Here is a 23,791-nt window from a genome sequence, read left to right as displayed (position 1 = left end):
CTCACCAGCGGCGCTCCAGAAGCCCGTGGCCAGCTGCGGAGAGGTGCTGCTCTCTCAAGTCCTGCGCGCAAAGCCCGCCTCCTGTCTCTTTCCCGCAGCCTGACGACGGCACCTCTCGAATCACTCCTCTCAAACCCTGACGCGCCTGCCTGTCTCTCCCCGCGCTCCTTGACAGAGTGGGTCGGCTCACGCTCAGGTTCCTACAGGCGGAACCTTCCTCTGCCTCCTCTGCTTGGGAACCAACGCGTGTCTTTCTCTCCCCCCTCCCCCACCCGCCTCACTACCTTCTTCGACAGTGAAGGGCTTTCCTCCTTCTCCCTATTCACCCCTCCCAACCTTCTCACCACAAATGCATCGCGGCTCTGTCTTGACCTTCCAAGCATCGTCCCCTAATGAGCTACTTTATTATTCCTGTCATCTCCACCCATCTGGCTGACTAATATTAATCACGCTCCGATGCGAGAAGCAAAAACAGCGTCTACCTCGTACTGGGTGGTTACTTTGCTCACCCCTGCTGGTCCAACAATTAGGTGCTGAGAAGAAAGGAGGGGGCATCATGATCTGGCAGGAACCTCTTATGGGGGAAGGACCATCAGTTTATCTTCGGTGTTGGATAACAGTGTAGAGAGCTGGTAGAATTCAACTGTTCCAGCGACTAAAGTACCAAGGTAAACCCTAGTCTCTTTACAAACGGTAAACACTGAGTGCAAAAATGGCTTTGTATTGGGAAAATACTCCTGGAAAGAAAGAGAAAGAAAGAAAAAAGGAGGCAGGGGAGAAACAAGCTACTTGGTTGGATTTAGGAAGCCTGCTAGTGATTTTAAAGAAAAACAAAGATCTCATTTAGGATAAAACAGAAAGAAAGGAAGGAGGAAGGTTCCAAGGAAATGAAACGATTCAGAGTTGGTCTTCTACTCCTTGAATCACTTGATTCAAATAAACCTACCAAACAAGACACAACTCTTTCCAAACAGGAAAGAGTGCATTCCGTCCATTTAAATTCAAGGTGCTATCTGGACATTTAAAATGGGAAGCCAATGAGTTCCTGTTGATGCTGGATTTGAATGTAGGAAATTGGATTAAGTCCCAGTTCAACAGGTTCACTGGATGGATTTGGGCATGCCATTATCTTTCAATCTCAGTTTCCAATCTGTACAACTGGAATAGTAATAAATGCTCACATTATAATAGGGTTATTATAAGAAGGCAAATGCAGAACATTCACCATGGAAAGTGCTATGTAAGTAATTTCAGACCATTTTCTTTACTGCGGGGTTATTCATTCCCTCTTACTAAAAGGTTAACAAGGCGTTTGGCCACACTGGGATGCACAGAAGTCTTCTATAACAGCTGTAAAATGAGCATAGGAGCATAAGAAACTATCTCATACCAAGTCAAACCATTGGTCTATCTAGCTCAGTATTATCTACACTGACTGACAGCATCTCTCCAGGGTTTCAGACAGGGGTCTCTCCCAGCTCTAGCCAGAGATACCTGGGGCTTTATGCATACACTAAGCTATGTCCCTTCCTCACCTCCAAAGGCAACTTCAATAGCACATGCAGTGGTATAGGTTGGGCTCCACTATGCATTGCTGGCGCTAACAGGAGGGAGAAGGTTGAGGTTTAGGGAGTTTGGGGCTGTGCAGGCATGTAATGGCAACAGCATGCAATTGGCTTCACTGCGTCATGCCACACTGTCACCAAATTCGGAATCATACTGGATTTTAGAAGGGCCAATATAGAGATCTTGACATGGGCTCATTCTGCATACCAGGAACCCCTAGACAGCAAGAGCCATAGCTTCAATTGTGGCTTTTATCAACAACAGCGTACTTAGCATAAATATGTGTCTACTTCCACACACAAAGTGAGATCTAAAACAACACTTCCAAGTCCCCAGACTGTTAAGCAGGCACAAACAAAGATTTACTTTGCCAGAGGTGTCTGGATAGAAAAGAACCCATGGTATTACATGTGCAATCCATTCCATATTGCTATCTGTACAGAACACAAAGTGAGATGCTACAACCTCTGAACAAAAACAGCTTTCAAATCCTAGGATCAGCAGATCCTGGCTCAATGAGACAGAATATAAGCCACATCTTTCTGTCTGGCTATTCTCAGTGTCCCATCAAATGAGCAACCCTTTATTTCTATAGTAATTCTTTCCATGTGGCTGCTGTCAAAGGTTGCCACCGATGCGTTCCACCGAATGAAGAAGCAGCTTTAATTGCTCATACAAAAGTGGTACTATGGAAAACTCTTTTTGGAGTGTTCATGGCGCCATCATGACAAAATTGTGGAGAATGCGCCTTACCTGCCCAATTAAATGGGAAACATTCTCTCACTGCCCTTACTCCCTGTCCTCAACATTCCTGATAAATCAACTCTCAAATCTTGCTGTTCCGTTACGGACCATCTGGAATAGTGCCTTACAATCAATAGATTATTTTCCAAACTTTGAATAATCAAAGTTACATTAGGCAACCTTTGGATCTCCCACACTGGTTTTCTGACAATTAATCCATAGAGTATCATCTCCTCATGTCTATGAGCTGAGCCAAGTGAACTACATTGATCAATTCAGTTATGTTAATACAAAAGCACCGTCAAGCACAGCAGCAGAATCCTGGATAACATGATTCTAGTTTTCTCTTCCCCCAACACCAAACAAAAAGTTTTAAAGCAAGATTTTCAGTTTGCACAAAATATAAATAAATAAAATATGATGAGGATGATGAGGATGATTCTGTTCATCCCCTTCAATAATTCTGACAAGTTGTATAGCTTCCCATTAATATTTGAGTTTGACATTTCTATTACAGAGCATGGCTACAATCCAACATGAACAAAAACAAATGAATTAACCAGCCTTTATACCAGCCTCTGTTGGTCTGCCTTCCCTGGCCCTATGCTTCCCTCCCTAAATTTATATCCCAACTGACTGCGCAGAAAATGTTATATACATGCTAGTCCTTTTATATTTAAAACCCATCATCCTCTGAACAGCCACACCGCTGAGTCACTGTGATGAAATACGGCTGTTCTGTACTTTACAATGATTTATACTAGATATTCCCAAGCTTTAATTTTTATTTACTAGCGGAACTAACAACTTGCTGGAAGGCCCATATTTCAGATGCTTTTAATGATCCATGGCCCTGCCTTAGACACTGGGAGCTAATCAGTAAAGCTAATGACAATGTGGGGATCCTTTTTTTAAAAAAAATGTGGACAGAATTAAAATGTCAAAGAAAGCAAATCTGTTGATAAAGAGGGAATGATGTTTATACATTGACCTGCTGTGTTCCCACATGTCATTTAATTTGCATTTCACTACAACCGATAAAAAACCCAGTGAGTGCATTTGCCAAGGCCAGGAGATTACCTTACAGACTCAGCAATCACATCACTACAATGCATTATTTGAGATAAGCTATGTGCATTTGTGTGCGCGCGTACATTTCTGATCATTTGAGCTTGTGAGCAAGGATGCAGACCTGAAGATCTGTAAATGCAGGTCTCTGCTTGTTCCCATGTAACAGGGTGTGTCCTTGTGAGAGTGCATGGTGATGTGAGTGCCTGTTTACATTATTTGTGAGAAATGGACGTACTCTGAAGGAGCATCTCCACCCCCATCGTTCTGCCCGGACGCTGAGGTCCAGCGCCGAGGGCCTTCTGGCGGTTCCCTCACTGTGAGAAGCAAAGCTACAGGGAACCAGGCAGAGGGCCTTCTCGGTAGTGGCGCCCGCCTTGTGGAACGCCCTCCCATCAGATGTCAAAGAGATAAACAACTACCTGACATTCAGAAGACATCTTAAGGCAGTCCTGTTCAGAGAAGTTTTTAATGTATAACAAATTAGTGTATTTTTGGTCTTTGTGGAAGCCACCAAGAGTGGCTGGGGAAACCCAGCCAGATGGGGGGGGGTACAAATAATAAATTATTCTTATTCTTATTCTTATTCTTATTCTTATTCTTCTATTCATACTTTGGTTTTTGAACAGCTTAGTTCCCGAATGTTTTGGCTCCTGGTTTGCTAGCTATTTTTGGAAGCTGAACATCCGATGGGGATTCCTGCAGCCAATCAGAAGCCACAATTTGGTTTTTGAACATTTTGGAAGTCGAACGGACTTCTGGAATGAATTCTGTTCGACTTCCAAGGTATGACTGTACAGTGGTGCCTCGCAAGATGAAATTAATCCGTTCCGCGAGTCTCTTCGTCTAGCGGTTTTTTCGTCTTGCGAAGCAACCCTATTAGCGGCTTAGCGCTATTAGCGGTTTAGCGGCTATTAAAGGCTTAGCGGATTAGCGGCTAAAAGGCTATTAGCGGCTTAGAAAAAGGGGGGAAAGCGGGGGGAAATCGGAACACTCGCAAGACGTTTTCGTCTTGCAAAGCAAGCCCATAGGGAAAATCGTCTTGCGAAGCAGCTCAAAAACGGAAAACCCTTTCGTCTAGCGGGTTTTCCGTCTTGCGAGGCATTTGTCTTGTGGGGCACCACTGTATATGGTTTTTATACTTTGACTGAGAAAATGACCATCACTATGATGGCCTCTCTGTGTGAAGGAAATCCTGCATATGGCAGATGAAGTATTGTACAAAGAAAAACATTATATCCTCCCATGTCCCTGTTTGGAGTGTAGGCACCTAGTGGCAAGGATAATGGCAGATTTTCCAGTGGGAAGGCTTCTTATTGCTGCATGCTGAAGACCTGTGGAGAAGCAGAGCTGTTGCATCTACCTATGGGAGGTGGGGATGGTACTCTGAGTGGGAGTAATGGGTGGGTATGTTGTTGGCCAAGGGCTAGCTGGGAAGGGACAGGGTGAGGAAAGGGCTCTATGGTGCTCTGGGGCATCTTATCCCACACAGGCAGGCTGGATGTACATGCTGGAAGGGTTAGAGCATGCCATTCATGGTTAATAAGCTATTGTAAATGCCATATCTTAACATGACACAAGGAACACAGACAACATCATATGCCATTTGGAAACAAGTCTTAAATTCACTGCCTGATTCCAAGGAATGTGCACAGATTGCTTACAATATCTGCTTTTCCCAGGCGCCATCTGTGACCCAAATCAAAATACACTCAGTTAATTGATGGATTAATCCAAGAAACAAACTTCAGTTCTTTATGATGAAGTGCTTACTAATTTGTAGTACTACATGAATAACATTGTGGTCATAGTAGTTGTTGTGGTTGCAGTGCACTTTGTGAATCGAAAGTACCATGCACACTGATGGCCCTATATTAATGTAGTAGTAGGCATGTATGCATGTGTAAATATATACATTTGTGGTATATATTGTTGATGCAAACAGAGTATGCTATGGAAGTTTCTATACCAATATACTACTGTGTTTTATGATATCCTTTGTTGAGTAAAACAGTTCCCGAGCCCCCAAGAGGCAGTTCACTCAGTGTCAGGAGTGGGTGTAATTGAGTGATAGACCTGGGAGTCTTTGACTTTCCTCACTAGCATTGTATGTAGTCCCAAGAGCACAGAGGATTGTGCTAAAAGGCAGGTCAGGACTGGAGCAGGCTTCTATCTCCCCACTCCCCAAATGGCTTTCCTTCTGACTCTGCAAAAAGCTGCTGGTTCAAGTTGGCTTTTAGATATGATCCAAATCCAAAGAGATGCTGAGGCGCATGCCAATGCCTTGTGCAGACTTTTCCACAGTTTGAACAGGTGACTCTCATCTCATATCACAAACTGCCTTTGGAAGTCCCTCCAGTTTCAAAAGCAGTTTTCTATACAGCAGAGCAGACTACTGCTAAAAGAAAAGGCAAGTCTAAAGCCCCCTTGGGCTTGTGCAACTTGTTTCACGGTTCTTTGGATCCTGGCTTCTATTCATCACCCACTCATTTATTCATACAATTTATATCCCACCTATTCCCCACAGGGCTCAAGGAAGCTCTTACCCAGAAACTCACAGTACCTTCAGTATAGATATAAAAAACAAAACCAAATCACATTCCCTGCTTTTCTCAGCAGGGAAATTGGCTGCTCTTCTTTCATGTAAGGGGCTTCCAGTTCCAACCTTCTGCCTTGGCATAATCATTACCTGAGACTTCTACTTAGAATGTGTCTGTATCAGTACATGCTGTCACTTTCCATCTCACTACTTCCTAGGTTGCCTCCTCATCACTCTCCTCTTTGTTCCTGGACTGCTCTTTGCACATGTGCAGCATGCTTGCATAAGATCCAGGGGAGGAATGACAAGGGATACAACATAACAAGGGGGAAATGTGATGCTTGAGGCAGCAAGCGAAGGTTCCTGCTTGACAGTGGGCACTGACCAAGGCACCTATTTGCAACTACAGTGGTACCTCGGGTTAAGTACTTAATTCGTTCCGGAGGTCCGTACTTAACCTGAAACTGGTCTTAACCTGAAGCACCACTTTAGCTAATGGGGCCTCCTGCTGCCGCTGCGCCGCTGGAGCATGATTTCTGTTTTCATCCTGAAGCAAAGTTCTTAACCTGAAGCACTATTTCTGGGTTAGCGGAGGCTGTAACCTGAAGCGTATGTAACCTGAAGCGTATGAAACCCGAGGTACCACTGTAGAGTCAAGCATGGGTAGATACTGGAAATCAAGCCTTATGAGGAAAAGTTGAGGGGGTTGGGTATATTTAGAAGAAGAAGAAGAAGAGTTTGGATTTGATATCCCGCCTTTCACTCCCTTTAAGGAGTCTCAAAGCGGCTAACATTCTCCTTTCCCTTCCTCCCCCACAACAAACACTCTGTGAGGTGAGTGGGGCTGAGAGACTTCAGAGAAGTGTGACTGGCCCAAGGTCACCCAGCAGCTGCATGTGGAGGAGCGGAGACGCGAACCCGGTTCCCCAGATTAGGAGTCTACCGCTCTTAACCACTACACCACACTGGCTTAGCCTGGAAAAGAGGAGTCTGAGAGGGGATAGGATAGCTGTCTTCAAATACTGTACCTAAAGGGCTGTCACATGGAAGATGGAGCAAGCTGAACCCTAACCAATTGCTTCAAGGTACAAGAAAGAAGATTCCGACTAAACACCAGCAAGAACTTTCTGACTGGTGGTAACACCTGTTCGACAATGGAATGGAAGGTGGTGGACTCTCATGCGCAGTTTTTAAGCAGAGGTTGGATGGCCAGCTGTCATGGATGCTTTAGTTGTGATTCCTGCATTGAAAGGGACCGGACTAGAAGACCTTTGGGATCCCTTCCAACTCTACAATTTGATGATTCAAGCTTGCCAGCTCATTTGACAAGCAAAAGCACAACAGAATCTCTGCCTGGACCTGGCATAAAATTAATGGCGAAGTGGGAATGTTAGTAGTTCATGGGGAAAAGGTTGGAAACTGAGCTCTTGTTAGGGACACCACTGAGATGAAGTGAAATATGTTTTCTCAAACATCCCAGACACAGACATACCACAGCAGCAAATAATTTGTTAGTCATCTATCAGCCAGTTTTGTATGAGAAATCTATGATATGGAGAAAAGGCTACTCTGTAATAAAGAAGAAGGAGCTAGTGATCATATTTATTTTTCTAGGGCAGGCAAGAGGGAGATGAGAAAAAGGACTCCATCAGCTAGTGCTGTAACCTCAGGCTTGCCAACATCTCAATTCTCTACCTTCAGCCAATGATACCGTTGCTGCTGGAGCATTTTGCTTAATGACAGGTGCCTATGGCATGGCTGAGTAGGTAGAGCAATCAGTGGGCAATGAAAGCATTGATCCTGCTGGTAATGGTTGAAGACTCGAAGCATTCATGGTGACGTGCACTCGTGAAGGGGGGATTGTTAAAACTGGGGAAGGGTCTCAGCACTGCACAGTATCTAAGAGTACTACTGCCACTTCACTACTGTACCTCCCTCTCTGGCTATCAGGCTGAACTGTCAGAAAACATCAGTCTAACAAAGGCTATAATCTTCCTGAACTAGCAAATCAGTGTCAGAACAGTTAGTGCTCAGAGGCAATAGGAGAAACTTTGGAGTGGCGGGGGGGGGGGGAGAGAAAAAGGAGGAGGACCGGACCAGAGATGGGGTTCCATTTTGCACACACTTAATGGAACAGAAATAGCACAGAAAGAAGCTAATCACAGGGACAAGTGGGGGAATGATCTTGCAATTACCTGCTCTGTCAGTTTCCCAGACACATTAGGGGCTGTTGGCAAAAAAATCTCTCTGGCTCTCTCTTAATTTTTTAAAACACTCTTAAATGCCATCTCCTTCCTCTGTCCCAGGAGCAGGCACTGTCGGAGCAGCTGTGCAGGGAAATGTGACCCTGGCAGAGTTGGGGAATGGGTTAGAGGTAAGTTGGCCAGGGAAGGAAGCAGCAACAAGAAGAAACAGGATGAGGGTTGTGCCACTCAGGATTGGATTATGTTAAGTTTGCATCCCATTGGCCAAACACTTTCAAAATGCGGGTTTGGTCACAGTGTAGAAAGGGAGCCTCCCTCAATTGAAAAGAAAAAGGGCTGAAGTGAGAACCACCTGGTTATGTAACTCTCATTGGTGACAGGCAGGCTTATGCAAGAGACCAGTGTCCTCTGAGTTTCTGAGCCTTTGCAAAATGAGAGCATCTTGGTGACCCTGCAAAATGCTTTAGAATTCAGATGGATTGCTGCCTTGAATTCCCGACAACTCACACAGGCATCCCAGTAGAATCCATTGACAATTAATGTCCAGTATGCCAACTGAGAGGTCCACAGGAGTATCTACAGGGTTGCATTCCCCTTATACCCATCTCTAGATCAACTCTGTGAAGCAGAGTCACTAAAGCAGTGTCAGTTTCAACCCCTCCCCAAGGAGAATCCAAACTGGAACAATTCCAGATACTCTTAGGGTGAAACTAGACATGACGGGGCAGTTATTTTAGTATCTATTTATTGTATTCACATCTCACCTTTTCTCAAAGGATCCTGAGATGGTGTACATGGTTATCCTCCTCCTCATTTAATCCCCAATACACCCCTGTGCGGTAGGTTAGGCTGAGAGGCAGTGACTGGCTCAATGTCACCCATAAAGAATTACGTTTGTTGTTCATGTGGTTGGCCCATTTCAAAGTTGAAAGCAGGGAGTGGTGGTGGTGGTAGAGCGGGCCCTAATTTTTACAACAAAAGGCATATGCAGATGAGAGCTAATTCTCCATGCTCTTTCAGGGCAGATCCTTTCCTCCACAGTCATGCTCACTTCTGGCATCAGAGCAAGGTGTTGCAGGGTGTTGCCCTTTGTTTTATGGGAAGGCAGGCAGACCCAGCTGTAAGGTTAAAGCAGATCCCTTTACTTAAGATGATCAGCCATTACATGTTACAAACGGAAGCAAGGATGGGGAAAACAGAAACTAAACTCACAACTTAGCGAAGCGCCCCCCCATGCCCCCCAGCATTAGTCCTTTAGTGGCTTTTTCTTTTCAGTACAGTACAGCTCAGTACAGTCTACTACAGTCTGTTAATCTCATGCCAAAGTTCTGAGTCAGTCTCAGGTGGCTTTCAAATCTGCAAAAGGATAGATGAGTTAATCTGATAGCAAAGATAGCTTTTACTGAAATAGATAGATGTGCTATTCTAATGGAAACTCTGGAGGGTAGGACCTGAACCAATGGCTTCAAGTTACAAGAAAGGAGATTCCAACTAAACATCTGGAAGAACTTTCTGGACTCCCTTGGAAGGTGGTGGACTCTCACTAATTTGTGGTTTGTAAGCAGAGGTTGGATGGCCATCTCTCATGGATGCTTCAGCTGAGATTCCTGCACAGCAGGGTGTTGGACTAGATGACCATCAGGGTCCCTTCCAACTCTACAATTCTATGGTTCTATAGGTGTTCCCTTTGCTGTATTTCAATGCCAGACCATTTGAGCAAGAGAACAGAAAGCACTACATAGAAGAACAAAAGCCCTACCCACCTAAACCAGCAATCAATCCAGCAATCATCAACACATTCATTGCTATGAATGGGAAAATCCAGTTTTTGCAGGGCTGACAACCTTTGCAAGAGCAGACTGGGTGTCTTGCCTGTATGCATCACTTGCTGTGCTACTGTTCACATTCCAGCCCTGAACTCTGGGATATTTTGCAACTTCACAGCCAGACAGCTATGGGCCAACTGACATGTTCCCTGGGAGATTTTTAATTGGATTTCCTGACCCCCCCCCAGCCTGTAATGTATCAGTGGGGGAAAGAGTTTTTGACTCTCTGCTTTTCTCAATCAAAATTTTCCCATGCAGACTGCTGTTTGTCTCATGAGGATATATTCTTCCAGAGGACAAACAATGTTTGTGTGGGTGTTGATTGGAAAACTGGCCACAAAGGGCTTTACTTTAAGGGTTAAATATACCCTCTTCCCAGTTATCCAGAGTTCATTTGTGTTTGGGTGTATGTGGGAGAGATGAATGTGTATTTGTGTGTGTGTGTGTGTGTGTGTGAGAGAGAGAGAGAGAGAGAGAGAGAGAGAGAGGTGTGTGTGAGAGGTGTGTGTGAAATGCACATGTGGCCTGTGTGCATGGTAGGGGTTTCTATAAGAAAGATGTAGGTGTGTCTGTGGTTGGTATGTATTTTTGTGTTGTTTGTGTGCTCATTGGATGGATCTGGTTTCTAATAGCATGAAACAGGGAGAAAAACTTACTTCACATCCTGCATATTTTTATTATACACCACTGTCATGCCCACCTCCTTATTTGCCCTTTCTTTAAATTAAAAATATTCAAATGTGTAATCTTTTCTCATAGGGGATAGGCTCCATCCCCCTGATCATTTTGCTTACCCTTTTCTGAACCTTTTATAGCTCTACTGTCACCTTTCTGAGGTACAGCAACCAAAACTGAACTAAGTATTCCAAGTGTGGTCTTACCATAGATTTGTATAATGGCATTATGGTACTAAGAGAGTTTTATTTTCTAATGATCCCTAACATGGACTTTGCCTTTTTTACAGATGCCATTCATTGGCTGAATGTCTTCATTGAGCTATTCACTATGACTCCAAGGTCTATTTTCACCTCCAGTTTAGATTCCATGAGCATGTATGTGTGAAGCTACGATATTCTGCATCAATGTACAACACTTTAACTTCCTTACACTGAATGGCATTTGGCTTTTAATGCCCATTTACCCAGTTTCGGAAGATCTTGTTTTGAACTCCTCGCAATTGCTTTTTGTTCTTACCAACCTGAACAATTTGGTTTCACCACCCAACGTGGCTGCCTCACTGCTCACTCCTAACACCAGGTAATTTACCAACACGCTCTTTCATCTCTTCACCCTGCTTCCCTTCCCTTTTGAGACTTTACCCCTCTGCCTCCTTGCACCTCCATCTAGCAAGCAACGCCCTAGTGGCACCATCACTCTCAAACCAGAACCATGGCGCCAAATGAATGAAGCCAAGGAGAAATTTCAGCACCATCTTTGACAAGGCTCTCCTCCTCTATCCCATCCCAGTGCTCAGTGGGGGAGGGGGAGATATCTGCCCAGCATGAGCTCCTTTTGTCGTGCAAATGCTGCCAGGCGGGTGCTTTTTTATGATAATTATTGTTGTTCTTTCTCTTCTGCTGCATGTTGGGTGGGAAATTACAGGCCTTTTTATTCTCTTGTGTAGCAAATATTTCCCTCCTGCTCTCATGCTAATTGCTTCCTTCCCCTTCACACTATTGTCCAAGGCTCATTGATAATCTAATCCCCTCTGCTCTCCCCGCCAAAGGTTTGGGGGCAAGGCTGGCCAGGGGAAGGCTGTTACTGGACAGCCTCAGGAAGCCCAAGAGTGGAAGAGGCTCTTTTTAAGCACTCCCTGAGGACTGCTTTACAAAACAAAGCTTTAGACTCTTGCGGCCTTTATGATGGAAAAATAAATGCTCAAAGGACAAGCTCAGTCTAACAGAATTAGAAGGCAACAAAGGCTATCCTATCTTGTCACGTACCAGATCTCTACACACACACACACACACACAAACACACACACGGAATAGCCCGTACTGAGGGATCTATCTTCTGCTCACACCCTGCCACAGCCCAAATATGAAGATAGAGGTTGACTCACTTCTTAACACCTCCCATAAGATTGAACTTAGGTGACTGAACAGTCTAAAAACACTATTAACCTATTGTCTTATCTCTGGAGTTTTTATTATTTAGTAAAGCGACTGAGATACATATGAGTAAGATGTTGCATGTTTCATAGGGTTTGATTATTTTATGTATTCAACAAGTATTTAGATGGAATTATACATAACTATATTTAAATACATATCTTTATCATTTGAAATGATATTATACAATGCAACATCTTATGATATAATAGGATATGATTTGATGGGTAGAATCTATATCTTCACTGATGGATGAGGTACATACTGTACTGCTTAAATCAGGTTTGGTGCTGTGTGTGACAAGTCAGTTTTAGCATTGCCACTGACACTTTTCAGGTGCCAAGCCCCATCTTTGGGGCAGATGGTGAAGCTTCCTTGTTCCGTGTCAATGCGCTTCCAAAACACAACAGATTTGTGGCACAATTTATATTGCACGGATTAGTTTCAGGGCGCCTAAGTTGCAAGTGATGCAAAATCAAAGCTGAATTTGTTTCAGATTTCAAGATACACACATGTGAATGTAGACAGCATGACAAGGAGGATCCACCAGAAATGAAAAGAATAATGTTACCTGGGAACTTCAGACCCCTTTTAGGACAAAACAGCCAGTTTCCCTTTCTTTGCACTTGAATAAATATGTTCGTGTAAGCAGAAAAACATTTGCTTCTTTGTAAAATTGGGGTCCCAGGACTTCATGGTGGATGTTCAGCTGAAAGGTGGGGAAAGAACTCTCACACCTTGCACTTGTACCTTCATTCCAATGCAAGTGTTTTAACTGGGATAGATAGGTACACCCTTACTCTTCACATCACTGTATCCTGTACAATACCCCAACAGTAACTCTGAATCAGCTAGGGCCTGCACCCGTGCAATCTTTCCTACACCACAGCTGCCATTTGCAACAGCAGTCTATTTCTATTCCCCCTCCCTTCTGTTGCTGGGCATGCTCCATCCCTGGTTTTCATTTGAATCAGCAGGCAAAGCAGATGAGAAAGCCGGGACCATTGGATTTGCACCAGGGAGGGAAGCGCTAGCCAGCTGGAGAAGGGCCTGGGCTGTGCGATTGGTTTGTTCCTTGAGGCCACCTGCCTTGGCGGGATTACAGGTGTACGCTAGGCTGTCTTTGTGCTTCTTTGTGAGGCTGGGGCTTTGTATTTTTCTCAGCGCGTCTCCATCTGTGTATGTGTGTGCGTGTGTGTCATGTGTGCACGTTGTGAGCAAATGTGTGCATTTAGCTAGTAAGGCAGGAGATAAACAGCACACAAGATTGGGAGGAGAAGCTGTGTATTTGGAATATGCAAGTTCTAAAATGATGAAAAATTGAGGAAGGCTGTGCAAATGAAGGATGGGTACGGGTAAACTGAGTTGCCAGGGAATCTTACTGCAAAGGAGGAAATTGGAGGAGAGAGAGAGAGAGAGATTGGTACACTGTATTGCAGCAAAGAGGAGCCTATGGTTTTCCAGATGTTGTCAGACTCCAACTCCCATCAGTTCCGGCCAGCACAGCCAATGCTCAGGGATGATGGGAGTTGTAGCCTGGCTACATGTGGGGGGCTGCAGGTTCCCTATCTCTGCCCTACTGGGAATGAGAGCGACACATTTCATGGATCTTTTCTAGCTCTCTCTTCTAGCTTCATTAGGCCCACAATGTGCCCATTAAACACCTTGCCGAACTGCGAGGCACCTCCATCTGCTACATCCAGGCAACAGACTTGAATTATCTCCACCTGAACTGCCTGCTCTGCTCCTGACTTCCCCATTTCCCCCATTCCTCCCTGCTTCTAAGCTCTATGGGGTTGCTGTGTCCGTCCTCTTCTCCACTGTTAATGATTCACCTTGATGACAATTAGCAGCTGAAATGAGGCAATTGCGTGCCAGTCCATCCTGGCAGCCTGGGCCACCTTCTCTTTCAGTTATTTATCCCCAGAGCTCCCCCCCCCAGAGCAACCGCTAAATGCAAGACCCTCTGGAAATAAAGCATCTCAGTTCTTTCCGAGAGGCACATGTGGCTGCATCCACAAGAGACCTTTAATGCACATTCAAAGCAGATTCCTCCCACCACCAAAAAAGATCCCGGGGACAGAATTTTTTAAACGGTATGTGGAATTGTAGGTCTTTGATGGGTAAAAAATGCTTCCCAATATTTGGGGGGAGGGATGTGTTCTGAATATTCTTTGAAGGTCTGGTATGTACACAGCCACAGAGGGATCTCTCTCTCTGCTAGCCTAATCAACGTGGGATTTTTTGGGAGGGGATTATTGCCTTCCATTACCCCAAGAACAGCCAACAGAGGCACTGCATCTTCTGATGCTGATATTCTACTTGGGGCAGGCTTCTGAGCCATGTTGACATGAGAAAGCCACCACACTGAAAAACTCACAACTAAGGCCTGTAGGACTTCACACACTGTCTATGATGTAAAAACACCATGGAGATCTCAGAGGGCCTATTTCCTGTGCTACTGAGCAGGGACAGTGGGGGGAGGAAAGCCACAACAACTTCTAGAAACTCAAAGCTGCAGTTCAGGTCAGCTGGGCTCTAGGGCTCTCCATTTGAAAACATTACTCCAGGGATGGGGAACCTGTTGCTGTCCGAATGCCATTGGACTGCAGCTCCCATCAGCCCTAGACTGCATTGGCCAATGGTAAGGGATGATGGGATTTGTAGTCCAGCAGCGTCTGAAGAAGCACAGGTTCCTCACCCCTGCTTATCTTCCTAGTGAGTGTGTTATGTTTTGCAACCTAGCAGGAAAATTAAATGCAACGAAGGGTCGTCATTCACACGTTCACATATTGTCAGTGGTCGGGGAACCCAATGGCTCATTTCAAAAGGGAAAAGAGCATATGGGAGAGAGACAATGACTCCTCCTCCCTCTTATGCTTTACCCCCCCCTTACTCAAAGCACTTTTCTCACATCCTGGCCTTTTAGACATAATCTGGTGCCTTGAGCAATGATGATTTGAGGGGAGGGAAGGAGGTAAGAGGAAGGAAGCTTCAGCACTTCTCTCTCATGTGCTCCCTGAAAAAGAAACTTGATATGTGAACAGGAGGAAAAGAAACAGATCCATGTCTGCCACCATCCCATCTAATTTGAGCCCAAGAAGACAGGCAGGACAGAAAGGCACATTCACCTTTAGGTGGTGACAAGTAGGCGTTTTGTGTGGGAATGAAGGAGATTTAGAATCTCCTATCCTTCCACGTCCCATAGTTCATTCCTGGTTTTCTCAAAAGACAACATTTTGGATTCTTTTGACCAAACATTCTGCAGGCAGTTTTGGTGCCCTTATTTTATATAGTCAGGGTTGTGTGTGCTTTACAATTCTGTGCAACTGCAGGTAAAATGTGGTACTGGGTGTGAAAATCAGGTGCCCTGAGCATACTGATGTTTCACTTCCCTGGAATCAAGTTTCTAGCCCTTGTAGGAACAAAGACAGGCTTGAAAAGTGGTGTGAGCATTGCTTGGTGGAACCAGCTTTGATTACACTAGTTGCAGGTTGGAAGTACCTTGGCAAACTGGCTTCTATCCCTAGCTTCTAACCACCTCTTTAGAAACATAAAGCAGGTGCCATTCCCAACAGAAGGGGAACATGGTCCTTTGTTTTTTGTTCATGAGTGATGCCACTGGGGATAACTATGGGAACCTGTGGCTCACCTCCTCTGCAAAGGAAGGTGCTTCCCAGGGAAATCTGTCTGAATTAAAGAGTCCTGTTCCTGAGGCTGGTGAAATATGACTTCTCTTCTGGTTATGGTGCTGTTGTTTTTTAAAAAGAGGAGATAAAAAGACAAGGGCAAAAGGACACAGTGTGAAAGGAGGCAGGAGGGTAAAAGTGGACGACCGTGCAGATATTATAGATCTCCAAAGGCACAGGGTCTGTCCCAGCAGCTGGGACTAGGAGGAATGCTTCAAATTATCGGAGCCCATTAGCCTCCAACTGCTCAGCCAGCCCTTTGGTACCTCTCAATAATCTGTGCTCGGCTATAAGAAACCTAATGGTGATTAATGGGGGGAGAGATGGCGGGTCGCTCCAGGAATTATTAAAAGGCCTGATAAATAGTCTCTGTGCCCCAGCGCTAATGACTGCTATTTGATGAAGGGCTGTGTTTTCAGTGCTTCGCCGTGCCCAGAGGCTAGAAACTGATCTGAATGATGCACAGGGAAAAGAACTCAACCCTGACTGTTGTGCCACGAAGGCAAACATTCAAGCAACCAAGTGCATGTTGGCTCCTGTTAAATAATACAGATCTATATATTTTTAAAGAAAGGCTCATAGGGGCTTTTTAATACTGAACAACCTTGTGGCACAAATGGTTAGTGTTACTGCTCCAGCTGGAGTAAAGAACATCACTCTGTGTTCTGAGAACAGCCTTTGCCATCTTGGTGTCCTCTGGATGTTTTGGTACTGGCTGATGGGAGTTGCAGTCCAAAATATCCAGAGGGAACCAAGATGACAAAGGCTGTTCTCACAGCTTCCTTTAACCTCATTCAGCTTCATGCACAGATCTGGCCCGATCACCATTCAAATGCACTGACAGCAGCACCATGACAAATGTATGGGCAGATGCCAAGACCAGAGAGCTAATATGAGCCACCTGTGGGACTGGAGCCAGGTCCCACTGCTGACCCAAGAGCATTAGTTGTGATTCCACACCAGCCCTGGTATCTTAGAGCAGGTCCACATAGTTTCAAGCTGTCAACAGCTTTTCCAGCAAAAGTGCCAAAGAGAGTGAAAAGCTTGTTTTCCCCCTCAGCTGACTTTTTCCATACTATGCAGTGACAAGTGCTTGATTGCTGTGACATGCACAGATGACAGGAAGCAGCAAACAATCCAGTTCCCTGGCATGTGATCTTGTACACAAGTAGCCTGTAACACAGACACTGCTATGTCCATGTTTTACAGCCTCTACTGGTAGTTTTTAGCCTTATTCTAGCATTCTAAGCTCCTCTCATAATAGAGGAGAGTGGAGACAACCACATCTTCCATGAGTTGGAGGCATAACTTCTGAATAAACTGAGCCTTTAGCATCATCGGCCCAGCCCTGTGGAATACTTTGCCAAGAGAAATTCAGCAGGCTTCTTCTCTTTTGACTTTCAAATGTCTGCTGAAAACTTTTCTATTCCACCAGGCTTATGCAGGTAATTAAGGACAAATCTTCCCACAATGGTTATCTGATTTCCAGTTTTAACTTCTGCATATGGTTTCCATTGCATGGTTATTTTCTTTATGAATTAGTGGTACAGAAATATTTTTACTAAAACAAGAGGGGAGCCTGCTGTGCTCATGTAGCCCCCCCCCCCGTATGATTTAGAACACTGGAAGAGCAGGGTAAAAAGTTATCCCTCCAATTTGTGACGGTGATGGGGTGTGTGAAGCTAGTGTGCTTGTGCTTATGTTTCTCCCTCACTGCATGTCGTGGACTACAGCTCCCAATGATCCTTGATTGCTGACCATGTTGACTGGGATTGATGGGACTTGTAGCTCTCTGCATCTGGAGGGTAACATCGTGTTGGTCACCCCTGGCACGAGTGCTTCAGAATGCAAAGTAGAGCTGCAGGATATTTTAACTGCATCTGTTTTTTTAAAAAAGAAGTTATGTGTAAAGTAGCTTAGCTCTATATTTGGGCACTCAAAAACATGCGGCAATAATTGCATGAGGGAGAAGAGTGTGGCCCCGCTCCCTCCACCATTCCTCCCTGCACTGCCCCTCCTCAATACTGCCCATGGGTTGAGCAGGGCACCCAGCTGAACATACATAGACTGTCCCTGTGAGCTTGAATCCTGAGCATTCAGTAGCCTGCCCTACTGCAGAATGACCACAACAGCACTGGGGAGGAGCTGGAGGAGTGTGCAGTGGCGAGGATGGAAATGTGGTTTCCCTCACTTTCCTCACATAATTATTGCTGCTTATTTTTAACCCCTAAATAGGGCTTAAGTTTAGAGATTTGGAGCAAGCTGTGATGTACGCAAACCAATGTCATGTCTCCAAAAGCCTGGAAGCCCTCCTGAGTAGGAAAGTATCACAGAATTATAGCGTTGGAAGGGACCCCAAGGGAACCCTCTGCCATGCAGGAAACATTAAATTACCATCCATCTCCATGACCACAACCCAGACTGCTCAGATGGAGGTTGGGAATTCACTAAGTAATTTTCCATTTCTCCCCAGGTATCTGCACCAGCGATGCAAACACAGCACAAATTTTATTCTATGGTCCAGAGAGTCTGACCGCTTTTGTCCCTAGTTCCAGCATGATACAAAGGAGGAGAAATTAGATCAACGGGGTGGAATGTATTTGGTCTGCAGTCAGATACTTGGCTTGAAATCTGTCCCCCAGAGAGTGAAACAAAGCAAAACTTATCCAAAGACACTTGCAGGTGGAGGCAGGCTAAGTGCCAAGTTCCCCTGTTAGCTGAGAGAGGCAGATCTGCTGTGACAGCAAGTGAGAATGGAAAGCTTTCCTAGTCTGATCCAGCATCCACCAATCTGGGACATAAGCCTCATTTGCTTTTCTGGCATTAGATCAAGAGAAAAGGATGAAAGCCCCAATGAATAACCCAAAAGTAGGGGCTCTCTGTTCCTCATTAAGGTAGCCTTAGGGTAAGACACAGGCTGGCAAAAGTTCAGAGTTACATTCCCATTGCAGATGGAAGCCAAGGCCCACCGCCTTGTGCTTTCGTCAAAGTTGGTTAGTGGGTATTAAAACCTAATTGATCAAAGGAATAAAATGTGTCAGTTCAAAACAGTGTGAAGGAACAGGGAGGGGTCTCTTGCTTTTGATCCCACCCTGTCTCTTGCTTAGAACATGAGGCTCTCCATTCTCTCTTCAATGGACGCCAAAAAAGAAATACTTCATCAGTTTTAATGAGAGTACAATACTTATACCTGGGTCTGCCAATTAATTAACAGAGTTCAGGGACAGAAGATCAATGCTCCAGTGCTATTCCCTATGGAACTAGGCTGTCCCTAGAATCAAAGCCCCTCTGATGGTGCCTGGCTATTCAACTCTGCCTGCAAATTCTTCATTAGACCACCCTTCCTATTTAACTATAAATAAAAAACATTTAATGAGCAGAACAAAAGGCTCTTTATCATGCTTATCATGCTTATTGGGCTTGACTGGGCAGCTTCAAAGACTAGCCCTAGATATGGCTACCTTAGAAATCCAGTTGACTACATTTCTTGACCATCCAAGCTCAGTCTGGGTCTTTCTTGTATCAGCATCCTAGCATACGAAAGCAGTCCTATGTAAGCAACATTCTTGTTTGGGCAAACTGATTCTCTCCCCTACAGACCTGAAAACACTGCATTGTCAAATGTGAATAAGCTTTGCTGTTGGAGGTGAAGTATGGAAATCACTTTACAGTCTTAACACCAGATATCCTTTGTAGGTTAACAATACCTAGCTCTTATCACAGGCTTATTCCTCTCATCAGTCTGAACAGCATCATAGAAAGTCCATGTTCAACAAGCATGTGCTTAGTTGTTCAAATTATGCAGCAGCTACCTACTGCCCAAATTTAAATACAACACTGGAATACATGGATGGAGAACAGCCACTGCTCTTGTTCTGAGAAGGTTGATGGGATCTTTTGGTGATCAGCAAGTTGTTTAACAACAGCAACAACTAAAAGCTTCTCTCTCTCAGGCTGCTTAAATTAAGAACAGTTTGGAGGAAGAGCAGAAGTGGAGCTCCTTAGGCAAGCTCAGTCCTGGCACTGGAAATGAACTCTTGGTTTGTAGCACAGAGGCACCCTGCTCTTCAATTCTAGGTGTATAAGTTTATGCCCACACCATGAAACACTGTTTTGCACCTGGCTCCAGTTGGTAGACCTCAGGATTCTAAATAAAAAACAAGAGAGATCCCGCAAGCCTGAAGTTTGTTCTCCCTTGCATTATACAACATGGAGGGAAAGCTGAGTGGTGTTAGATTCCAAGCCTACTGGGCTCATGTCATGGACATGAACAATTTTGAAAAACCAATTCACAGACAACTCACTCTGATTATAACAAAAAAAAAATTCACTTAAATCAAACTGGAAACAATTCAGTCTGATTAAGCCAAAATTGTTCCAGAAAGACAAAGTGTACATGGCCAGGCACCCACAACAGATCAGGCATTGAACAAGCAAGTTCTATGGGGACTCAATAGGTGCTCAATAGGGAATTGATATCCTAGTGAAGACCTGGAAGAGACTGGGAGACTTATATCCTCAATGCCAGGTGCTTCCTTTACTAGTCATTTTGGTGATGGATCTTGGGGTCTCAAATTTCAGCGATGCCCAATGCAGCGCCAAAATTCAGCACCTCTCCGCTTCTCATGCTCCATTCTCAATCATAGTTGTGGTGTCTCCCATCATGCCCCCATCAGGTTTCTTTCTGGAGATTGGGATGTCTGTGCGTGCTGCTGTTGCTGCTCATTGCCAAGGGCACAAGAGAGCCTAGGTATGCCTCTGACAAGAACACTCCTGCTAATAAAGCCTCCTGGCAGTTAAATGGATATTCCTACGAAGGACTGCATCAAGAGGCCCAGGGGAGACAAGAGACTAGGTACTTTGAGCTGCCTTAAGATTACAATGGACTTTTCCAGCTCCCCACATCTCCTGGGGTACTCTTCTACATCTCTTCCTCAGAGGAGGTCTCCCTGGTGTCTTAGTTGGGCAGGATCCTGACACACAGATACCCATGCATAATATAAAATGGCAAAGCTTATTTCATGCGAAAATGCACAAATAGAAATAATTTTGCCTCTTTAAGTTGCATCATGGAGTTACTTATGGATGACTCAAAGATTATGGCCTCTATGTGAAGGTCACCAAGTTTGCTTCTCTGGGTGAAAGCTTGTAGTCTCCAAAGCTGTGTTGCATATTCCTGGTGCTTGCTGATACTAGTTTGGGGGCTCTCCACCTGGTAAGGCCCTCACATGTAATACGACTAGCTGGAAGTGGCTATTGACAATTCTTCATGTAGGGTCTTCAATCAGAGCAGCAGGACTGGAAGGGAGCTACACCTTGTGCTCTAATGCAGGACACTCCACAAATCAACTACTCCACCAACATTACGCATAGTGAACAACATGAATCACTTGAAAGGCACCTGCAGAACACACAGCTCTAGAAGAATTGAGAAATGAGACCAACATTTGAGGGAAGGCAACCAAAGACACAAATAATTTTCTCCTTACTGAAAATCTCCAGGGTCGCTAGCCAGTTTTAGAAAGGGCAATCAATTCCCACCAATCCTGCTCAAGGGACAATTTTATTTATTACATAAAATTTATATAATGCTCGATTGTAGAAAAAACTTCAAAGTGATTTTGGTACAAGGTCAAAACCATACAGCATCCCTAGCTTTTGATGGTCCATAGGAAAGGGGAAACATTTCAGAAAGGAAGAATAAGTCTGGGGCAACCCAGTCAGATGGGCAGCATATAAATAATAACATCATTATTTTTATTACTCCCGGATAACTGAGGCACCAGAACAAAACAATAAAGCAAGTGAATCCTCATTTCCATGATTGTCCTAGAGAGAGATTATAGACTTCAGGGCTATGGTGTAATTTGCTGTTTTTTAAATTGCCCATTTAGACTCTTCAGCATGAAAGTTAATCTTTATTAAACAGGTACTAATCTTTACATGATGCCCTATACGTCTGGGTGGGCGAATATCTTTACAGTGCTTCTTTCATTTCACCGATCACCCAGTATCAGAGGATGTTTTTTAAAAAATATGGATCAAGTCATGCTGAATATGCTCATTTTCACTTATCACACGAACAGACACTGGTAGATAGTGGAACCAGTTCCTTTCCCTGATATTGCATAGGCCCAGCTACTTCTTTATTTACTGAAAATAAGTTCTAGATTCAGGTAGGTAGCTGTGTTGGTCTGACACGGTCGAAATATATAAAAAAATTGTCCAGTAGCACCTTGTTGTTGTTGTTGTTTAGTCATTTAGTCGTGTCCGACTCTTCGTGACCCCATGGACCAGAGCACGCCAGGCACTCCTGTCTTCCACTGCCTCCCGCAGTTTGGTCAGAAGTAGCACCTTAGAGACCAACTAAGTTTGTTCTTGGTATAAGCTTTTGTGTGCATACACATATCTGAGTAAGTGTGCATGCACACAAAAGCTTATACCAAGAACAAACTTAGTTGGTCTCTAAGGTGCTACTGAAAATAAGCTGACACCTTTTTTTTGCGCTCCAGTGGTGGACAAATGCATTTATACTGTAAATACTCAATTTATAAATACTAAACATACCCTATTCCCTCAACAATTTCTCATAAGGCTTAGTTTCCAGACCCTTGATCATCTTGGTTGTCCTCCTCTGCACATGTTACAGCTTGTCAATATCCTTCTTAAATTGTGGTATCCAGAACTGGACACAGTATTCCAGGTGTGGTCTGACCAAGGCATAATAGAGCGGAACTATTATTTCCCTTGATCTGGACAATATGCTTCTGTTGATGCAGCCTAGAATGGCATTAGCCTTTTTTGCTGCTGCATCACACTGCTGACTCAGTTAAGCTTGAGGTCTACTAAGACCCCTAGATCCTTTTCACATGTGCTACTGATGAGCAAGGTGTCCCCCAAACCAAACCAAACGAAAATGTACAGGGAAAGTTTCTTCTAATCTTCAACCACTTTTTTTGTACTCCTTCTACAACCATCTTCAACCAAAATTTCTTTTCTCCTATTTATACCTTTTTAGAGTGCAATCACAGGCCCTCTTAGACTATTTTCGCTATACCAAGGTATTTTTTTGTTGTTGAGTGCCGGCAAATAGCTCTTGGAAATGTAATCAGGCTTGTAATGTTTGGGATGGATAACCTCACATTGAACTCAGCACAAGTGCTTGTGACCTCTCTGAGGGAAATATTTGCACTTGTCACACAGGAGATTACAGGGATGCAGGAAGGATCAACCACACAATGCAAACAGCCTGTTGGCTTCAAATTAAGCTCTGAGTTCTTAAGGAGTCCTTGGGGGCTTCTACCTGTTCATATTTAAGCCTGCTGGAGCATTCTAAAGTTTCTAATAGACTTAGGAAACTTTGGTATTAAAGGGATTGCTTTAGTATATTTTATAAATAACAACATACACAATTAAGATTCTGTTGGACTTCCCTGTGGAACAGTCTCATCCTCAGGCAGCTCAAGAGGCTTGAAGTGAGTGGGAGAGGAAATGTTAATAGTGCAGAACAAACTACACTGATGAGCTGAAAGGAGGTGGCTGGTTGATAGAGCACTATTCTTGAAAACTCTTCATTCCAAGATTTTAAAAAGGTAAAGGGACCCCTGATTAGGTCCAGTGATGGACAACTCTGGGGTAGTGGTGCTCATCTTGCTTTATTGGCTGAGGGAGCCGGCGTTTGTCCTCAGACAGCTTCTGGGTCATGTGGCCAGCATGACTAAGCCGCTTCTGGTGAACCAGAGCAGCGCATGGAAACACCGTTTACCTTCCCGCCAGAGCGGTAGCTATTTATCTACTTGCACTTTGACGTGCTTTCAAACTGCTAGGTTGGCAGGAGCTGGGACCGAGCAACAGGAGCTCACCCCGTCGTGGGGATTCAAACCGTTAACCTTCTGATTGGCAACCCTAGGCTCAGTGGACGTGCCACCCGCGCCCCTTTATCCAAGTTTTTAGTACTCAGCATAGAGGAAAATGGTGCTGTGTTTGTACTAATAGGCAAGAAGAGAGGGGGTGAAATTCAATGCAAGAGTTAATCTCAGTAGTC

At 44.4% G+C, this 23,791-nt stretch overlaps 1 protein-coding gene and 1 long non-coding RNA gene across 5 annotated transcripts in view; both read right to left on the bottom strand.

Annotated features, from left to right (window-relative positions):
• Window positions 1–23,791, bottom strand: part of LOC309527102 — a 346,237-nt gene that overhangs the window by 53,689 nt on the left and 268,757 nt on the right. The gene's annotated exons all lie outside the window — the stretch shown is intronic.
• Window positions 1–23,791, bottom strand: part of CPLX2 (complexin 2) — a 121,705-nt gene that overhangs the window by 37,540 nt on the left and 60,374 nt on the right. The window contains exon 1 of one of the 4 annotated variants that reach the window (XM_082213602.1): window positions 345–448. The exons of 2 other annotated variants lie outside the window; for them this stretch is intronic. The gene's annotated coding sequence lies outside the window, so the exon portion shown is untranslated. Of the gene's footprint in view, window positions 1–5; window positions 301–344; window positions 449–23,791 lie in introns of those variants that run through there. One more of the 4 variants, XM_082213599.1, reaches the window with a different exon arrangement.

This window comes from Podarcis vaucheri (genome assembly GCF_965113315.1).
Source record: "Podarcis vaucheri genome assembly, chromosome: 2".
Taxonomy (NCBI): Eukaryota; Metazoa; Chordata; class Lepidosauria; order Squamata; family Lacertidae; genus Podarcis; species Podarcis vaucheri.
Note: the sequence above shows the minus strand (reverse complement) of the source record. Positions and strands in the feature narration are given on the sequence as shown.